The 15,606-nt window shown below is 37.3% G+C and overlaps 1 protein-coding gene and 2 long non-coding RNA genes across 3 annotated transcripts in view; 2 read left to right on the top strand and 1 right to left on the bottom strand.

Moving 5' to 3' along the window:
* Skap2 (src kinase associated phosphoprotein 2) overlaps positions 1-15,606 on the bottom strand; it is a 164,171-nt gene that overhangs the window by 45,740 nt on the left and 102,825 nt on the right. The gene's annotated exons all lie outside the window — the stretch shown is intronic.
* Positions 4,987-14,726, top strand: LOC125346801. The gene is made up of 3 exons (XR_007210036.1): positions 4,987-5,139; positions 8,588-8,594; positions 14,716-14,726. It is a non-coding gene; the product is annotated as an uncharacterized LOC125346801 (long non-coding RNA).
* On the top strand, positions 6,061-8,026 carry LOC125346799. Its single transcript, XR_007210034.1, has 3 exons — positions 6,061-6,982; positions 7,205-7,305; positions 7,611-8,026. It is a non-coding gene; the product is annotated as an uncharacterized LOC125346799 (long non-coding RNA).

Here is a 15,606-nt window from a genome sequence, read left to right as displayed (position 1 = left end):
AAAAAAATGGAAAGACTTAGAAAAAAATCATACTAAGTGAGGTGAGCAAGATCCAAAGAAACATAAACTCTATGGTCTCCCTTATTAGTAATAATTAGTATATGTCTAGGATAGTCCTAGCAGATGATCACAATAGCTCAATGGCTACATACATATGATCACATAGATGACACTAAGAGGAATGATCTTCAAAATATGGAAGCAAATGGTTTATTGTTGAGGTTATTATTTTCAATGTACTATGTGAAATTATTTCTTTTTTTCTCTGTTCATCTTCCCTATGATTTAGCCCCTGTTGTCACTGTATGTGATTCTGGCATATGTCTGAATTAGGAAAGGGAAGGGGAACATTAAAATGGTGAGACAAAGGGTACAAGACAAACCAATGCAACAGCAATACTTACAAGCCAATTGTGTTGTAAACTAACTGTACAACTGGGGGGCCAATGGGAAAAGAGGAAAAGTGAGAGAAAAATGAGGGAGGGGTTATCAAATTAGACAAGAAATGAACTCACTACATAATTATGTAACTGTAACACCTCTGTAATTCACCTTGACAAAAAAAAATGTCTTTCTCTCCTTAGTCAAAGAAACATACTATTTACAAGACAAGAGTTTGAACAACATCTTCATAGACACAGGTGACAAGGTTTCTTGGGCCTATGAAAAGCAGAGAGCTGTAAGTAAGGACCCCCACCCACCCTACCTCAGGAAGCCACAGGAACCTTTGTCTTTCCAGAACACTGAAAGGTACTGTATTGGTGGTGGGGCTTCTGTGGGAAATCAAAACTCCAAGCTTACACCATATAAGACCCAAATTTATACTATCCACAAAGTATGGTATTCCCAAGCCCAGAAATTTAACATGAAAGTTATGAAACCCTTAAGGCTCTGGCAGAAGCAAATGTAGAATCATCATGAAGGGGGAAAACTTCCAGAACACAGGGTACACAGCACCCCCCAGGGCCAGGAGAAATCCCGAGAAGCTCACAATACATGGAGCTAGCAGAAAAAGCAGCCAAGTAAACAGGCAATTCCCATGGTGCCAGCTCTAATAGAAGTCACACAGATTGCTGGAGGAACACAAAGGAGAGCTAAGAAACTGAGAAAAAAATTCAAGGAAATGTAAATCTTTATCGTTTTATACCGTTGCTAGGTTAGAGATGCACACCATACATTGCATTAGTCTGTTCTCTCTGCTTTCTCCCAATGAAGGATGGATCCCATGTGAGTATCTTCTGGGGCTTTGGACCATCTGGTTTTTAATGTCTCAAGCAATGGGGTTTCTTCCACCACTTCCTTTGGAAAGTTTCTTTGGGGGCAGTGGTAGGGAGGAAACAACAGTGGGCTTAAAGGTTTAGGGGATTTGATGGTTATTTTTTTAAGGTCTTTCTTATTCTTACTATGTTTGAAACCCTTTCATGAATAGAAATTTCCCTTTCTCTACTAACAACATGTTACAGTTTGGCTCCTTCCAAATATACCAATATTTTCCCCCATGTACACATTTTCGAAAGGGATTCTTTGATTTAATAAGCTTCTCCACCTTAATCACTTGACTTTCATCTTCACAAGCTCCCTAGGTGGTGTCCAGAACCACACAGGCTCTCATTGGATAAATGCTTTCAATTGTCTGGCTTGGACCTTTGTTCTTTATCAATTTCTCTTTGGTGTGTTACTTTTTCATAACAATTTCTTTTTATTTTTATTTAATAAACCTTGAATGATATTGGTCAACACTGTGTCCTATGTAGCACAACACCTGATGTACAGTAACTACCCCAAGAATGTTTGTTGTATAAATAATTTAATTGTTTACATAAAATCTGGGTTATTTTTACTTTTCTCATTTCATGAATTGCTCCCCCGTTTTGGTCCTCATGAATTGCCTTTTCACAGCCTGTCTTTTCAATTCACTTATTAGTATTGGGATAGTATCTTTTAAATGCCTTTAAATGAATCCCGAGCTCTTAGGAAATATAAAATAAACAACTCGGTTCAAGGCTTACATGTCAATCTACATATTAGGGACATTCAGGTGTTTTGTACACTTAAATCTTAAGCAGTACAGAAATAGATGATATTTTATTATAGATGCAGATGACCTTCCTCACGACCTGCCTAATTCAGTTAGGTTTTCAGGAAGAACTGAAATGTAAGGTAATTTGTAAAAGAAAACAGGCTCATCAAGGAAATGCAATGAGGTTGTCTGGTGAATGAGTAAGTATAATAGGTGACCTGTGATCAGGAACAGAACTTGCAAGCAGTAGGCTAGAAGGGATCTAGCTTAACTGAAAGGATATGGTATAAAGTGAAGGGAAACAGGGATTCAGTATGCTATGTACTAAAAGCAGGTGCACTGAATCTGAACCACAGCCTTCCTCTTTTCTAGGCCTTCCAATGCTCTCTATGCCACTAAATCAAAGTAGTGGTTTGAGAGACAATGCCTGTTTTCCCCAAGCACTTACCTAATCACTGCCTGCTAACCTCATCATTTAGTTACCAGTTACACTAGTCCTCTAAAATTTGTTCTTGCAGATGTAAGTTTTGAACCATTAGTTGTTACTGTACTTTTTTTTAGATCTGTTTCAACAGGGCCTTTAATGATTGAATGGGAGCAAAGGAGAAAATCATTTCCTAGGAAAGAGCTCACTTGGAATGGCTGGACCACCACAGGGACTTGTAACTCAACCTGGTCCTGTTGATCAGGGTAAGTGATCTACCCTCAGTGGTGTAAAAGACTGATTCTGGAGGTGTTCATCACTCAGTGTATTCCATTTCATAAGTTTGAGACTATGCTCACTGGTATTGCAATGTTACATTTTAATGATACCCTGGGGAGCAAGCCATACTTCAATATACCACTTATAGTACAATACTTAGAAATCATTCCTTTAGTAGGGCACTGGTGGCTCATGCCTGCAATCTTAGCTACTCAGGAAGTTGAGATCTGAGGATCATAGTTCTCAACCAGCCCGGGAACAAAAGTCCATGTGACTCTTATCTGTAGTTAATCACAGAAAAATCTGGATGTGGACATGGAGCTGTGGCTCAAGGAGTAGAACACTAGCCTTGAGCAAAAAGGAGCTCAAGGACAGTGCCCAGGCCCAGAGTTCAAGCCCCAGAACTTGCAATAAATAAATAAATAATTTGTTTAGGATTCTGCAGTAAATTGTTACTAAGACAATGACTGACATACATCAAGTTTCTCTTAATTTTGTCTTTGGTAGTATTGAGGTTTGTATTTGGGGCCTCATAATTGCTATCCAGGCATTCTACTACTTGAGCCATTTTCCCAGCCCTTTTCTGGTTTTAGTTTTTAGATATGGTTTTGTGGTTTTACCTCAGGCCATCCTTATACTGCAGTCCTCTCTTGTAGGTGGGACCATAGCTTGTTTGCTGAACAGGTGTCTTGCTAAAATTTTGTCCAGGCTATCCTTGAACACTGATCCTCCAGATTTCTGCCTCCTGAGTAACTAGGGCTATAGGTATGAGTCATTATGTGTAGAAAACTTTCTCTTCATTTAACTAATTAGTCCTCTTAACAAAAGACTTTGCACGACTCAGGTCTTATTTATTAAATTCTTCATAGAAAAGCATTTATCTAAAGGACATCCCAATAAATATGAGGTTTGATTCTTGCCCTTGAAGAGGTAGTAAATATAGTAAAGTTAAGTCATCCATTTTCTGGTTTTCCAAATAACAGTAAGAAAAGTGGAATAAGACTTTCAGAACACCAAAGAATATCTTTGAAAAGTTTTAACTTCAGAGGCACAACAGAAGTTCAGAGAAGCACAGGGCATTTCCTGCTGGGAAAGACAGAAGACACTTTTCTAGGGAGAAGGGGTTTGATCTGGGGCTGGGAAAGTAGGGAGAATGTGCTTAGAAGCTGAAACAAAAGAAGAGCATTCCACAAAGGTGGGATTGTTTGAGCAAATATATGGGGTTAAAAAGGATGGGGTGTCTGCGGGAGAATGACATCAGAGAGATGTTACAGTATAACAGAGGATGGGCTAGAGTGTGAGACTGCAGAAGAACAGAGAAGCTCTGAATCCAAAGTTAGGAGCCTGCACTTTATCCCTCAGGCAACAGAAAGCCACTGGACAATAGAAGCAATAGAAAGATATGATGAATAAACTCAGTGTGCTGTACTACGTTTATGATTATGCCATCTTATACTCACCAAACATCCTGTGGTTTTTTGCCCAGTAAATTTAGAGAATCTCAAAGGCATTTTGATTATTTTGAATGGAATGACCATGAAGGTTCTGCCTGAGCAGATTGCAGAAAATACTCTTATTGCACAAACAATGTAGAATGATATGGTAGACATAGAAAACCAGTAAGGGCATTTTCACTGTTCCTGATGCAATATCCACAGAGTGTGGACAGGAGAAATGTGGCCAAAGTATCATAGTATATTACATTTCACATTTGGTAAGCATTATAAATGGTTTTAATAATTTTCTTCTATAGTTAAATTTAATATACCTATTTCTATAATTAAATTATAGCACATTTGAAGACCAGGACTATTATCCATCATCTTACTATATCATGAAGATAATAATATATATGAGAAAATAGAGTTGTTGTGGACTATGTGGATTGAAAGGTGAAAAACATTATCTAAATTTTGTTTTTGTCCTGGGACTGAGTGTTGAACTCATGTTGCTACCTAGCTTTTTGTTCAGGGCTAGTGTTCTACCACTTGAGTCACAGTTTCACTTCTGAACTTTACTTATTTGTTTGCTGGTAAAAAGAGTTATCTTGGGCTGGGTGCTGGCTCACACCTGTAATCCAAGCTACTCAGGAGGCTTTGATCTGAGAACTACAGTACAAAGCCAGCCAGGACAGGAAAGTCCATGAGACTCTTATCTCCAGTTAACCACCAAAAAGCCAGAAGTGAAGCTGTGGCTCAAGTAGTAGAGCACTACTAGCCTTGAGCACAAAAGCTCAGGGACAGGCCCTGAGTTCAAGCCCAAGACTAGCACCAAAAAAAAGTCTCTTGAATTTTTTTTGCCCAGGTTGGCTTGGCTTCAGACCACAAATCATGATCCTCAGATGTCAGCCTCTAAAACATCTAATTTTACCTGGCTATTTGACTAGGTTTTTGCCTTGAATTAATTCACTAATCTAGTACAAAGCTCCAAGGTGAAGCAAAGTAGGATAGCAGAACTGGAACTGGGATGGTAGATTTAAGTGAGATCCTAGAAAGGGCTTGTAATTGCAGTGAATTTGAACCTGGTCCACTTGGCACCAGAGACGCACAAACATTACTGGGCAAGGAATTCATTTTATTTTAAAGTCAACATGTTGACAGTGTGCAGAATGGATCACCAGGCTGCTTGGAGAAATCCACACAGGAAGTGGGAAGAGCACTTCAGGGAGCATTAATGACACAGGTGAAATGCATTAGAGCCTGAGTAAATAGGAAGCCAGGCTTGGATATTGTTTCAGAGGCACAATCAGTAATAACTGGTCACTGATCTGACTAGAGAGGCAGCAGTCAAGGAAGGAGTCAAGGATGGATTTGAGATTTTCACTTTTTTAAAAACACTTGACTGATTGTTAACATAAGTAAAAAAAAGTAAAAATGAAGAATAGTATTAATAAGGAAGATGGTGAATTTGATCTTAAGTACTGGTATGATGGCCAATAGTTATCTGAAATAAGACAGAACTAAAGGAGAGGCCAGATGTGAAGATGAGATGTGCTTAGTATGCTACCTTTACTGCTGCAGCTTGCCAGTTCTGAGCTTGTGAATTTAAACAAGTTATTCACTGTCTTTCTTCCCCTTTCTTCTCTTCCCTCCCTCCCTTCTCTCTCTCTCTCTCTCTCTCTCTCTCTCTCTCTCTCTCTTTCTTTTTTTCTCTCCTTTTGTGCTAGTCCTGTAGCTTGAACTAGGGGCCTAGGTACTGTCCCCGAGCTGTTTTGCTTAAGGCTAGTGCTCTACCACTTGGGCCACAGCTCCACTTCTGGCTTTGTGGGGGAAACTAATTAGAGATAAGAGTCTCATGGGCTGGCTTCAAATTGTGATAATCAGACATCAGCCTCCTGAGTAGCTAGGATTACAGGCATAAGCTTCTAGTTCCTAGTGAGTTACTGGTCTTCCTGTATCTTTGTTTCCTATGTTATACCATTAAGTCTTTGTTTATTAAATGAGATAATATGTAAGAAAATACCTGATGTAGTAAAGGTTATCTGTTACCATTGTAATTATCACTGTATCATTCCCAATCTTTTTTTTTTTTTTTGCCAGTCCTGGGGCTTGAACTCAGAGACAGGTCTCTGCCCCTAAGCCTCTCTGTGGTAAAGGCTAGTGCTCTACCACCTGAGCCATAGCACCTCTTGCGGCTTTTTCTGTTTATGCGGTCCTAAGGAATTTGAACATTTCATTACATTAAACAAAATCATCATTTTATATATATATATATATATATACATATATGTACAATCTCATATAATCACATATGTGTATATATATATGTGGATAATCTCATATAAACTTACATGTGAGCCTCACTTTGGAAATGCAACATGTCTTTCAAGTGTCCTACAAAAGCCTTGCTTGGCCTAGTTCTTACTTCTCTCCCAATCTCTTTCAAACCTCTCTTCCTGGCTATATGTGGCCCTCTTCCATGGCTCCTGCACACACAGCCCTGACCAGCCTCAAAGCCTTTGTGCTTGGTGGTCTCTGCCACTGGAGGAAACTTTATTTGGAATTAGCATTCACAGTTCTAGCTAAGAGATTTAAGTTTAAATGCCATTCCTCCTTGATGGAAGACTATAACACAGTTATACCCTGTCACTTCTGCCTTCCTGGCACTTACTAAGATTTGGAATAATCTTAATAGAGACAAGTCTACTTTTTCATGCCTAAATCTTTTAACACCTAAAACAAAATCTGGCATGTTGTGGGCTTTTAATAAAACTTCATTGAGTGAATGAAGTACTTAACAGAAAAATGTGTGATAAGAAGGTAAAATGAGGGCTGGGAATATGGCTTAGTGGCAAGAGTGCTTGTGTCGTATACATGAAGCCCTGGGTTCGATTCCCCAGTACCACATATATAGAAAATGGCCAGAAGTGGCGCTGTGGCTCAAGTGGTAGAGTGCTAGCCTTGAGCAAAAAGAAGCCAGGGACAGTGCTCAGGCCCTGAGTCCAAGCCCAGGACTGGCAAAAAAAAAAAAAAAAAAAAAAGGTAAAATGAAGCAGAAACACAAAGCTTGACTACTAAAGAAATAAAGGACAAACTGGGAAACCGATCATTTGAAATGAGAACCAGGAAGCATCAAGAAATCTGTAAGTGCTGGGGGCTGGGGATATGGCCTAGTGGAAAGAGTGCTTGCCTTGTATACATGAGGCCCTGGGTTCAATTCCCCAGCACCACATATACAGAAAACGGCCAGAAGTGGCGCTGTGGCTCAAGTGGCAGAGTGCTAGCCTTGAGCAAAAAGAAGCCAGGGACAGTGCTCAGGCCCTGAGTTCAAGGCCCTGAGTTCAAGGCCAAGGACTGGCCAAAAATAAATAAATAAATAAATAAATAAATAAATAAATAAATAAATAAATAAATAAATAAATAAATGTAAACTATAAAAAAGAAAGAGATCTGTAAGTGCTGAGATGTTTATCTGTAAATACTGTATGTAACATGAACACAAAATGGAGAAAACCAAAGGAGGAGTTGGTTTCAAGACAAAAAGAATTATCAGGTTTCCAGAGCTCAGTATGAGAGCCAATCAAGAAAAAACTGCTAATCAAGAAAAAAAATCTGATTACTCTGAAGAAATCTTGGTCAAGGGAAAAGGATAGGAAACCAAACTTAGAGGCTGAGTGAACTTGCAAAGATACACGGAAGAAGGAAGCTCTCCCAAGAATGTGTACTCCAAAGAAAGAAGAGTGGGCAGGTGCCATGACTCGTACCTGTTCACCCTAGCTACTCAGGAGGTATCTGAGGGTCTGTCTCAGTTCAAAGACAGCCTTAGGCAGTTAAGCCAGTGAGACTATTATCTCCAATTAACTACAAAAAAAGGTCAGAAGTGGTGCTGTGGCTCAAGTGGTAGAACACCAGCCTTAAGCACAAAAGCTTAGGGATAGGACCCTGAGTTTAAGTCCCAGGACCAACACACACACACACACACATACACACACACATACACACACACTAAAGAAAGCAGAGTGAAGATAACATGACATCCTACATAATTTCATAGAAAAGTCCATTCTGTACATATTAGGTAACATAATGAATTCTACTGAATAATCAACAAAAAATATTGTCTCTAAAGTAAACATAATTGTCTGTCTACTGAAAAAACAGTCAATATGTTTAATAAAATTAATAGCAAGATAAACTTAGAAATCAGACTACTCAGTAAATTTTTAATTTGTCATTGAAATCAGTTATTTTAGAATATGTCTCTTTCAAAAGTGTTACATTTGATTTTAGATAATCAATCTCTTGTTTAATGTGTACTTAATGGTGAAAAAAAAGAAATGATAAAATAATGGACTTCACAGGGAAATGGTCAGATCTTGAATGAATAATGTTGAGAGAGACAAGCCTAGAGCACAGAGGACAAAGGCACATGGTCTCCCTGATATGTGGTTGTTGGAGGGGGAGGGGAGAACAGTAGAGATCATGTCTGTAAAATAACTTCTTTTCAAATGGTATTTCTAGGGCAGGGAATATGGCCTAGTGGCAAGAATGCTTGCCTCATATACATGAAGCCCTGGGTTTGATTCCCCAGCACCACATATATAGAAAACGGCCAGAAGTGGCGCTGTGGCTCAAGGGGCACAGTGCTAGCCTTGAACAAAAAGAAGCCAGGGACAGTGCTCAGGCCCTGAGTCCAAGCCCAGGACTGGCCAAAAAAAAAAAAAACAAAAAAAACAAAAACAACATCAAATGGTATTTCTACATATTTTGGTCAGCGACTTTACATCATGTCTCTAAAACCCAACCATTACTAAATAAAAATAAAAAGGTCTAGGATAGACCTGCCAGGAGCACAATAGCTCAACAGATACATACATATGATTATATAAGATGAGGCTAAGCAAAATGAACTCCAAGAGATGGAAACAGTAGGATTTTACTGTTGTCATTATGTTTAATGTACTAGGTGAATTTCCTTTGACGTGCCCCCTGTGGTCACTGTATATGATTCTGGTACACTGGATATTGTATATATGCTTATCTGAACTGGGGAAGGGAAAGAAAAATGAAGGAGGGTGTAACAAATATGACAAGACATGTACTCACTACCTTATTATGTGACTATATCCTCTCTGTACATCACCTTATCAATAAAATTTAATTAAAAAAAAAAAGAAAGCAGAGTGAGGTTGGAGGTGTATATACACAGACAAATGTGGAAAGAAACCCTAACAAGAGGGTAGGAAACTTGGAACCAGGGTTCAAAAGGAGCTCAAAAAGGGGGGGCTGGGGATATAGCCTAGTGGCAAGAGTGCCTGCCTCGGATACACAAGGCCCTAGGTTCGATTCCCCAGCACCACATATACAGAAAACGGCCAGAAGCGGCGCTGTGGCTCAAGTGGCAGAGTGCTAGCCTTGAGCGGGAAGAAGCCAGGGACAGCGCTTAGGCCCTGAGTCCAAGGCCCAAGACTGGCCAAAAAAAAAAAAAAAAGGAGCTCAAAAAGGACACTTGGTGTCTACCACTGAGTTTATTTGTGTTTTCTTAAGAAACATTTTCTGCTTCATGTCAGCTTCTGTTATAAGGAATGATAGGGCGTAGTAATGGATAAGTCCTTATGAGAAATTGTTGTTATTTCTTGGTAAGAATCATAATGAAGTTCAAATAAAGAAGTTCTATCAAACAATGTTTCCTTTAATTTAGATTGGATTTTTTTTTCCCGCATTGTTGGAAGCTTTGCACTACTTAACTATATAGCACTTGCTGAGGCCAGATATGAAGAGTGCTTTTATGTAACACTGACATTTTGTTGAACTTATTAATCATTGTTTTAAAGTAAGCAGCCAAGCACTCCTGGGAAGTTGATATTCCCAGCTGAACTATCTGCAAAATAGTGAACAGTGAAGCTTGATATTCTCCTGTTGCAGTGTCTACAGATTTGTATGTTCATGGAGGGGGTGTGTGTTCATATGTGTGGGGGCATGCATATGTACAAGGTGATACAGGGCTCTATCTGAGGACCTAAAGAAGGAAGTAAATATCTGGGAAGCTGCTACAAATTTTACCATATTCCCTACTCTGGAAACATGGAGGAATTTGAAACAAGAAGCAATCTATTTATATTCTGGATGAGGTAAAAATCCTATATGCTGAATGAAGACTCCAATTCAAAAGTGGGATATGAGAGCAGTTAGAAGCTAGATCTTTTTTTTTTTAATTAAACTTTTTATTTATTGTCAAAGTGTGGTACAGAGGCGTTACAGATTCATATGTAAGGCAGTGAGTACATTTCTTGTTATTAAAAACAAAACAAACAACAGTGGAGGTTTCGTGGGGGTAAATAATAAAGCGCTGGTTTGTGTTAAGACACAAAGCATTCAGTGTGACTACTTACCCTTCCAGCAGTGGTCATTTGAAATCTCACAGTATTTGGGATTGAATCCAGGACCACCTCTTGGGCTCTACCACTTGTGCCATGCTCTCAGCCTTATAGTTTGAATTTTGTTTTTCAATTAGGATCTCCCTTTCTAGTCCTTTCTTGGCCTGAAACGTGTATCCTTTTGCCTCCTAGTAATCCTACATGCACCCAGACTACTGGAGAAATCGTAACAGCCTAGCCATGTTAATGCATATTTTCTTCTTGCTTCATAAACATCAGCATTTATCTGATTAGAGTGGTTGCCATTGTTTAACCACAGGTAGAGATTTTCAGTAGATACTATATTGGTTCCTTAAGTGACAAAAATACAAATATGTGAGTCTGAAAGTTAAGAATTCTCAGGAATTCTTGTTCTATTAGTAAATGCTAATAAAAATAGTAATGAAAAAAAGAATTCAGTGGCTGTTAATAATTTTTAGTGATTCTATTAGGTCTCACTGGAGGAAAAAAATTGAATGGTTTTGTAGGGCCCCTTTTCCTTGTTAGTTTTTCCTTCTTCTGTCTCTTTGTCATTCTAAATTCAGCATTTTTTTCAGATTGTTCTCTTGCTTCCAGTCCTTGGATAATAAATTCTTCCATTTGTCCTATTCATTAGTGTACCCCATTAAATATAGATTTGAAAGCATGGTGCCAAAAACATTTTATCTGTACTATTTTAATTTGCTTTCACAACTACATATTTTGGCATTTCCATTGTGATTTCTTCTTTAGATTCATAAACTATTTAGGAGTTTATTTTTCAGTCTCTAGATATGGGGATACTGGAATAGATATATATATTTTTTTGGCCAGTCCTGGGCCTTGGTCTCAGGGCTGAGCACTGTCCCTGGCTTCTTCCCGCTCAAGGCTAGCACTCTGCCACTTGAGCCACAGCGCAGCTTCTGGCCGTTTTCTGTATATGTGGTGCTGGGGAATCGAACCCAGGGCCTTGTGTATCTGAGGCAGGCACTCTTGCCACTAGGCCATATCCCCAGCCCTGATACTGGAATATTTTTAACCATCCTATTATGAGTGTTCACTCCTAATGAAATTTCATTGTAAAGAATATAATGAAATGAAGTCATTGAAATTTGTTTAGATTTTAATTGTTAATATATCTGTGATCAATTTCCATGATTAGTCTTTGGTTGCTGAAAAAAATCATAATCTTGTACCCACTGCCTTACGTATGAAACTGTAACCCCTCTGTACATCACTTTGACAAATAAGTCATTATTCAGAAAAAAAACATAATCTTTACTACATGCAATGCTCATTTATGTCCTTCAAGATATATTTGACCAAGTTCATTCCATTTGTGGTTCAAATCTTCTCAATCCTGATTAGCATTCTGTCTGCTTGGTCTACTAGTTTCTAAGATTTGGCCCCTTTTTTTTCCTTAAGTTTTTGTAGTATTGATTAAACACTATGTAGTTAAGGTATATTTAAGCTTTGCCTTCTTTTATCATTATTATATTAAATGATTTTATTTTATAGTCCTATTATTGTTTTATGTTTTAAAATCTTTATTGTCTGTTATTAGCATTGCTTTAGTAGGTTTCTTTGTATAAGATTGTGTTATGTATAGAAGCAATATTTAGATTTTTCCAGTGAGTATGTATTGGCTATAAATAAAGATTTGAAAATTGAGACTTAGCAATAATAAACAGAAATGAACTGAAAATAAACAAGTACTCTAATAGGCTTGTGAAATAGCCTCAGACAAGACTCTCTTCACCAACTCCTGGAAGTTGCTAATTTTACAGAGAGATGTCCAATGAGAAGCTTCACTTCTCCTAAAGCCACCTGTCAAACTCCAACTCAGCAGGTGTTCTCCATGATGCAGCCTCCCTTCAGGGGCCAGTCCCCCACTCACGGGTCTTTCCCTACAATCTCTGCAACAGAGCAACCCTCCCAGAATATGACCCATCAAGAGTCCACAACTACCATGTCTTCCTTTACAGACAGAATTAAGAAAATGCTTCTCTCTCTCTCTCTCTCTCTCTCTCTCTCTCTCTCTCTCTCTCTCTCTCTCTCTCTCTCTCTCTCTTTCTCTCTCTCTCTCTTCTACCTTTGTGGTCACCTTGTTTGTTTCCTCACTTCTCTAAGACAGACAGAACTTCAAGACTGTTCCTTGAAAAACCAGTGGTGGACAAGTCCAGCTGATGTTTGATGAATGAGAAACATGCCACCATCCCACAGAAGCCTCATTTTATGTATGTAAGAAAATCTTTATTGTGTCCACAGAAATGTGGAATTTGGGTTATTTATCTTTATATCTCAAGAGCTACAGGTTCAAAGGTGATAAAGTAAAATCTATCCCTGCCCCTAAGATTAAGGTTTTACAACCTCAATACTACTGACATTTGGGGGCAGAGGGGAAGATAATTCTTTGTTATGGGGACTGTCCTATATATATTATAGAATTATTAGCAGCATCCCTTACATCTATCTACTTTGTTGTATGTACACACACACACACACACACACACACACACACACACACACACTCAGCAGCTGTGATAACCAAAGCATTGCCAAATATATTCTAGATGTTAAAATCTCTCCTAATTGAGAGCAGTACTAATGTAGTTTCAATTTGGAAAAATGGATCATTTATCTCTCTACCAATGTTTTACATACATAAAAGAATTTGGATTTTGAAATGTATTAAGTCAAATCTCATAATGAAAAAACATTTGCTTTCAGGCCAAGAGCAAAGTAGAAAAAAGCTACATGACAAGCATAATTGTATTCTAAAGCTTTACATTATAAAATGGGCAACATAACACTAAAGCACATCTATATTTAACAAAGAAAACTATAAAGAGCTGAGGATACAGCTCAGTAGTAGAACCCTTGTTAGCATGCACCAGGCCCCAGGTTTGCTCTCCAGCACACCACATCACTATATATATATATATATAATTATATGGGTGTATGTATGTATATGTAAGTGTGTACACATACATATATAATACAAACAAACATGTGCAGAGACCTTAACTTACTAATACAAAAGAAAGAAAGAAAGATTATAACTTTAGACAACGTCTCAGAGTTTGAGAAAAAAGGATCCATAAGTGTATCTATTAGGGAAAAATATTTATCAAGCTATATATTAGGATACAATATCATGCCACACTTAATAACTTTATAATTCAGTAGCATAGTAGAAAAAAATAGGAGCAATCTGCCTAGACTAATAATAGTAAAATGTGGAATGTATGTGGTTTTGCGAAAATGAACGGAATTTCTTCCCATTATATTTCACAGAAAGCATGAGAAAAATTGGTGACATTAGGTTCTCCCATCATTTACAAAACATTAATAACAAAGACAGCAAGGTCCCCATGACCTTATATTAACTTGGGGATATGAGCAATCATTATTAAAGAAGAAAATAAAACTAAAATATATTTTGGGGATTTGCAACCACTTGGTTAACTTAGGTATTTGTGTCCACTTGCTGGAAACTTCAAATTTAAGTACCCAAACACTATTCTTTTTTTTAAATGTATATATAACAGTCATTGAAAAAATATAGCTGTGTTTTACTTTATATTCCATCTTAGATACAGATAGTTGGACTGAATAAATTTAAAGTATAATTGAATGACCAAAGGATAAAAACATCCTTTTCTGGCTCAGAATAACTCAATCTGTCATTACAATAAAGAAATGAATTCACACACACACACACACTCACACATACAAATAGGTTAATGAGATAGAAATTTCTCTTCCTGCTTTATGTTGCTCTCTCTCCTTCAGCCTCTTGCCTGAAGACATTTCTAATGCAATTCCCTTGAAAGCAGCAGATTTCATAGGCGAATGAGCAGTTACCACTCTTGTTACCTGGCTAATTGTTCAGTATATATCTAGAAAAATCTTTTTGTTTTTGTTGCTTCTATACATTTTCTGTATTAAGGGGAAAAATAATAAGTGACATTATAACTATACGACAATACCAAACTAGGCTATTTCTGCAACATTTTCCCAAGTATTGTTTCTACTATTCAACATTCAAAATCAGATAAAAATGTTCCTTCATAGCTTTTATGAAATGTGAGCAATAAATTCTGAAATATGTGCTAAGCCAAATAAACTCATTACTGTATAATTGTATAATAAAAGAATTTAATACATTTTGAGCAATATACTAGCTGTGTAAACAAAAATATCCTATAGTAATATCACAATGTATGCAGAACTAACTGGCCTATGCTAATAAGAACTAAAATAATAAGAAAGATGTCAAAGCATTAGGGTATTTGAAAAAAAGCCAAATACCTTTCATACTCCAGAAATATCATTCCTACACTCATGTGCACATATGTATAAATCCCCTAAGCACAAAGAAATCTCAAAATATATTAGAATTCTTTTATGAAGTTAAAAATTAATGAACAAGAAATTAAAGAGATGGTTCTGTAATAAAGTTAGAATAGTTGAACTGAAAAACAATTACAAGGAAACTATTTACACTCCTACAGAGTTATAAACAATTTTCCAGAGATATTTTGAAATATAATTTTATTAAATGATGTATTCTTCTTACTCCTGAGACTTAAGACATGGAAGATTTATTTTATGTTTTTAAAATGTAAATGTTCTTATTAGAGTAAAAGGTTGAGTCTCAATAAAAAAGCTTTGTGACAAAGTAGAATGCTGAAGGCTTAGATTTTTCTTCAAATACATCTGTGGGCCTCATCTTTCAATTGAGAGGATTCATTTTCAATAATATGTAATTGACAAAAAAAAACTGTGTTGAAATGGTAGTCTAATTTAATTCAGGGTACTTAACCAGGTGGATTGCAAAGATATATAGTCCTTTGTACAGAGCTGGACAGACATTTACAGCTTGAAAATACACTCCAGCTTTTCATTGTTCTAACCACCTTCACCTCAAAGTTACAAAGTAGTGAAAGCAATACGCTTAATTCGTATCCTGGAAGAGACAGGCTTTTTTTTTTTTCTAATTAAAAAAGGTAGCTCTCTGGCACTAGAGATTTAAATAAACAATAC

The sequence above is a fragment of the Perognathus longimembris genome, chromosome 2, assembly GCF_023159225.1.
Source record: "Perognathus longimembris pacificus isolate PPM17 chromosome 2, ASM2315922v1, whole genome shotgun sequence".
NCBI classification, from domain to species: Eukaryota; Metazoa; Chordata; class Mammalia; order Rodentia; family Heteromyidae; genus Perognathus; species Perognathus longimembris.
Note: the sequence above shows the minus strand (reverse complement) of the source record. Positions and strands in the feature narration are given on the sequence as shown.